This window comes from Lontra canadensis, unplaced genomic scaffold (genome assembly GCF_010015895.1).
Source record: "Lontra canadensis isolate GAN:19392208 unplaced genomic scaffold, GSC_riverotter_1.0 scaffold65, whole genome shotgun sequence".
Taxonomy (NCBI): Eukaryota; Metazoa; Chordata; class Mammalia; order Carnivora; family Mustelidae; genus Lontra; species Lontra canadensis.
In genome coordinates, this window is record NW_022631059.1 from 10,975,364 (window position 1) to 10,981,363 (window position 6,000).

Genomic DNA, 6,000 nt, shown 5'->3' on the forward strand with positions numbered 1-6,000 from the left:
CCTTCACCAGCCATCAAGGGCCCTGTGGTATGAGGAGGTCAAATTGGAAACCCTTCCCTTGTGGTCAGCTGGGGACCTTTTCAGTCCCTGCTCAAGGCCTGTCCACCCATCCTGTAAGTGAATAGGGATGAAGACAGGCACGTGGCCAGCGGCCCAGCTTCCTGACCCCACCCGGGGCTGGCTGCGTGGGCCAGGCGGGGGGGTGGGGGGTGGGGGGGGTTCTGATGTGCCCTGCCCCCTGGCGGTGCTCAGAGAAGCACAGACCCCAAGCCAGGGAGTGGGTGCACTAAGAAACTTCCTTCCAGAAGCCAGTTCTCACATGCACCACTACCTTCCCAGCCCAAGCCACTGCCAGCGTCCTGGGCTCTCAGCTGTGCCCCCCGTCCCCACACAGAAACCCAGCCTAGAGTGCCCTCCCCTCTTCTCTGTGCGGCTGGCTCCCCAGTCCGGGCCAGCAGCTCCTGTGTGTCCTCCCCAGAGAGGCCTTCCCAGACCCTATCCCTCTCTGTCCACATCACCCGACTGTGTTTTGTGCTTGGCAGTCACTAATCTCTAACCATCTGATTTGATGGTTATTCCTCTTTCCCTCACTGAAGTTAGAGCGCATTAAGTAAGCACGTGAATGGCTCCCCAGAGCTGCGCCTTCCTCTCCAGGCCACTGACGATGGGTCAGGGCGGGGGCGTTGTGTGTCTCGTGGCCTGTGACGCCTCAGCCACCTCTGCCGTGAACTCACTAAATGACCTTTGGGCGGTAGGGTGGGCGGCTGAGTGGGTGGAGGGCGCGGCTGAGTTTGGCAGCTCCCAATGAAGCTTGGAAATGGTGAACCGGTGGAAATGAGAGTGGAGGTGAGATTTTCATGATGTCTGCTTCACTGGACCCCAGGGCAGGGCCGGGGCCAGGAGTCGGGTGGGCCAGCCCCGGCTCATCTGTCGGCCCGCTGTGTGGCCCTCGGCTGGCTCCCTAACCTCTCTGTATCCGCCCTACAGGCTTACCAGAAGTCTTATGTGTAGTGAGATTCTCACAGTCAGCACACAGCAAACCCCCAGGAAACGTGAGTTAGCTACTGAACACTGAACAAACAAATTTCCCAGGTCTCCAGGCCCCTGGTGCCCCATCCTGGCTCAGACCTGTACTCCTGATGTGGCCAGCAGAGGGCGCCCGTGCGCCGCGGACCGCCGCCCCGAGCTCTGCGGGCCACACCTCGGGTCCCCGTCCAGCCCCAGGGACAGATGTGTCAGGGAGGAACCACTTCTGAGCTGGGCTCTGCGCATTTGCCAGAAGGGGCTTTGCGGGAAACCCGGGGAGAGGGTGTGCAACCTCCTCCCCTGTACCTGGAGGAGCTCTACCCCTAGTGCTCGCCAGCTACACTCCTGTAGCCTCTGGTCACAAACCCGAAAGCCTCAAGGGCCCGTCAGGGGCTGCTGTGAGCTGGAAGCCTGACCTATTCGCCCCTGGAGTGTGGGCTCAGGATGGCCACATCTTTTGATTTTTCAAGAGAGAACCCAGACATCCAGATTTAGTAAAATATCTCAATTTCTGTGATGGCAATGGATTAAAGGCTTTATTCCCCCCTTTTTACTTTTTTTTTTTAAATAAAGATTTATTTATTTATTTATTTATTTGACAGACAGAGATCACAAGTAGGCAGAGACACAGGCAGAGAGAGAGAGAGGAGGAGGAAGCAGGCTCCCTGTGGAGCAGAGAGCCCGATGTGGGGCTCGGTCCCAGGACCCTGGGACCATGACCTGAGCCAGAGGCAGAGGCTTTAACCCACTGAGCCACCCAGGTGCCCCCCCACTTTGTACTTTTAATCACCAGTTGCCACCTCTGAGCTAACTTTTAATGCTGCCTTGGAGGAAGGTATTTTGAGATAACACCATGTCCCTCTGTTTCCGCACCTGCCCCCCAGGCTCCCTCCAGGCCCCAGTTTGCAGGTCACCCCAGTCCTCTGGGTTAGGAACCACCCCCATCCCTGAGCTTTTCCAGAAGAGCTTTCATTCACTGGTTCATTCGTTCATTCATCCAACAAGCATTTACTAAGTGCTTTGTCTGTGCTGACCACTCCGCTGGGGACACAGCAGGGAGCAAAACAAAGATCCCCGCCTTCGTGGAGCTGATGTTTGATTGAGGGAGATGGACAACAGACAATGTCATTTTCGAAGCATTAAGTACATACCCAAGTAAATGGAGGGGACAGAAGGGCAGCAGCACTGGGCAGAAAGGGCCTCTCTGAGGAAATGACTCCCAAGTATGTGAAGGGCCTGGCATGCCCAGAACCTGGAAGGGCAGACAGTTCCAGGTGAAAGAAACAGCAAGAGCAAAGGCCCTGGGGTAGGAAGATGTATGTCGCATCATCACCTTAAAAGTCCACAGTGCCTGAACGGATGGAGAAGTAGACACGGATTTGCCGTGGTAGGCCCTGCGCTGGGCATAGGGAGGCGATGCCCAGTGAAGAATGAAGGAATAAATGAACAGACCCAGTTCAGCGGCTCCTGCTCTGGTTTCATCAGCTCAATCCCAGGCCTCTCCCACACATGCCCTGGCCCAGCTGGGAATGATATTCCAGTTCTCCCTCTGGCTGTCCGGCTCCCTCCACAGCCCCAGACATCCTCCCATCAGTAGCCTGAGCCCTTTTTTCTATGCTCTACGACTGGCTCAGAGTCCACGTGGACTTGTCAAGGGGCACGAGGTAGGGAGGAGCAGCTGAGCTGACATCGGACTTCCCTGGGCCAGAGTGGGCAGGAGGCTCCAGGAGCATCGCCCTGTCCTCAGAGAAAGGCGGTGATTTGGGGGCCACAGCAGCACTCCCCACCCATCTTCGTTGAATCCAGCCTGGGTGAAATGGGACCTTTCCTAAAAATGTAGTTTCACTGGCGCGCCCAGTCATGAGTGACGCACAGAGAGCAGCCACGTCTGTCCGCTTGTTCGTTCAGTGCGTGCTGGCAGGGCTGCTTCTCCACCAGACACTGGGTGTGCGGAAGAGGAGAGGCCGGAAGAGTCCTTTGCCCTCACACTGCTGTCATACTGGAAATGGGAGACGCAGAGTAAGGAAATAATGAATATATTAGATAATTTAACAACTGAATTGGGTCAATAAAAATAGTACAGTGAGCTCATGTGATAGGAGGAAGGACAGGGAACTGCTTTAGATGTGTGGTCAGAGAAGACCTCTAAGGTCTGAGCTGAGTGCTGATTAGAGAAAGAACTGGCAGAGGGAACAGCAGGTGCAAAGATCCTGAGGCTGGCATGAGTTTGATGGGACGACAGAACAGCAAGGAAGCCAGAGTGGCTGGAAGAGAGTGTGTGAGGATCTGGGCGGTAGGACTGAGATGGAGGCAGACCCCACAGGTCCTTAGGGACCTGCAATGGCAACGGGGTGACCTCCTCATGAGGTGATGAGAGGGTAAAATGAGACAGTACAGGAAAGTGTCTGGAACACAATACAAGCTCTTATCATTACTATTATTACCAACTTCAGGCATTCTCCCTGGGTCCAGGCCTTGGGACCATCCTAGGAAGGGCCATCAGGTTTTTCAGGCCCTATTGGTGGCTTGTAAGGGCAGTAGCCCCCTCTATAGACCCGGTTGCTCCCACCAGGGTCTGGGGGATGGGAGTGGACACTGCCTGGTGTGGAGTGGCAGCTTAGCCTGCTGCAGGGTTCCCCAGCTGCACCCCAGCCTACAGCAGTTGGTCTCCCCTCCCCCTGGCTGCCATGTCCCAGCCATTCACAATCTGGGGGCACCTCCTGTGGCCTAGTATAAATCCTAGCCATCTGGGGTCACCCTGACCTGACTCTTTGACCTCTCTGAGCCTCAGGCAGGGCCACCACCTACCCAGGCCAGCCCTACCCCTCACCTCCTCACCCCACCCCCACAAGTGGCTCCGGCGCCCAAGCCATGGGTTCCTTGGAATGTGATTATTTTTCTTCCCAGATAATTCAGGCCAGAAGACTGGGCCGGCCACTTCCTGCCACGCTGAACCCACTGCCTTCCTGATCTTTCTCTCCACAAACTTGACACTGTGGTCAGAGGCCTAAAGCCAGACCCAGGAGTCCCCTTGTCTCCCTTTCTTTCCTTGGCCCCTGATCGGGGCCCATCTCTGGGAACCTGACTGTAAACACCAGGACCCTGAGCTGCCCCCTTCCCACAAACCCCAGCTGAGAACATGTTGACCCAGCCGTAGTGTCTCGGGAATATTGCCCTCCACAGTTTACAGGGGGATTCCCAATCGCAGATCTCCCTAAAGCTTCCCAGATAACCCAGGGACGTGTCCTCCAAATTTATTCATTCAACAAGTATTTAATGAAAACCTACAGTGTGCCAAGCTCTGCCCCAGCCCAGGGAATGTAGCAGAGAACAAAACAGGCTGGAAACACTTGTCTTCGTGAAACTGACATTCTGGGAGTGGGGACCATGGAACCGGGTAGGAAGAAACAAACAAGTAAAAATTCAATTATGTAGAATATTGGTTGGTGATAAGTGCTGTGGAGGAACATTAAGCAGGGTAGGTGGATGGGGGTGATTGGCTGGGGCAGGAAAGACCTGCTATTTGAGAAGGTGGCATTTGAACAAAGACCTGAAGAAGAGTGAGTCATGTGGATACCTGGGGGAAGAAAATCCTGGGAAGAGGAAGCAGCCAGTGCAAGGGCCCTGAGGCAGGAGCATGCCTGATTTGTTAGAGAAACAGCCAGGAGGCTGGTGTGGCTGGAGCAGAGGGAGGGAGGGGATCAGGGAGAGGAGGAGGTCTGGTGACAAGAGGCACGTCATGCAGGACCTTGTCAAGATTTGCCTTTTTCTCTGAGGGAGCCAGAAACTGCAAAGGAGGAACAAGATGTGACTCGGGTTTTCACAGAGTCCCTCTAGCTGCGTGTGGAGGATGGACCGTGGAGGGTGAGCTTGGAAAGCAGGGGACAGGGAGGTGACAGAGATGGACTAGGGTGGGGAAGGTGGGAGGAGAGCATGGGGCTGCCACAGGCAGTCCCAGGGGACTGGGTGAGGAGTGCTTGGATGCTGGACACCACACGTCCCTGACTCAAGGGCGCACATCTTTTCACATTGTTCATCTCTCCAGTCTTTTTCCATGGCCTTTTAGACTCAAGGAAAGCAGAGTGATCAGATAGTGAGCCCACGGCGTGGGTGCAGAGGGGAGGGGAGAGGAGCAGAGACCCCCAGACCTGGGCCCAGCCCAGGAAGCTGGAGTTGCCTTTTTCTGTCCCCGGGGGTCAGTCTGGGGACGCAGGGAGAAGTCATTCAGCACTGGGTACGCTACACGGCCTGCAACTCCCGACAGAGGGATCAAGGAGGCTGGTGTGTCCAAAGCTAAGTGAAGACCTGGGGTAGGGACAGATGCTGGGGCGGGGGACAGATGCCACAGTGGGCAGCAAAGAAATGGAGTTTAAGGCCCAAGTGTGAGCTTCCCAGGAGCAGCTTGGATGGAAAGTTGCTCGTGCTTTCAAACTAGGCCCAGGTCCCCTTCCTGCAGGCATAAGCCTTCCGGGGTGGGGGGCCCAGAGCCATTGGCGTCCCGCACCTCTCCTTATGGGTACAGCCCAGCACCAGCCACAGCATAGCTGGGACTAGACCAGGCTCCACTCGGCCCTCTGCTGCATGGCCCTGGGGTCTTCTGATGTTAACAGGATGAAACCAAGGCCCCGAGAGGCTGAGTGACTAGCCCAAGATCACACAGCTCTGAGCCACAAAGTGAGAGTCACTCTGACCAGGTTGACCTCCAACCTGTCCCACGGCCTTAACTGCCTACCCCCCACCCCACCAGGATGCTTGTCGCCGCTCGGCCAGGGGTGAGGTCTGTTTATTCAGCGCGGACTAAATACATCCCACCCCAACCCTCAGTATCCCTTTTCTTTTCCACTGTGCTATGATGTTGTTGGTGTCCCCATTTTACAGATGAGGACCTTGAGACAGAGAAGTGAAGTTGCTAGTATGGGGCAGCCCCCCAGGCCTGGGATCTGAACCCAAACTGGCTTCATCCAGAGCTTTTCC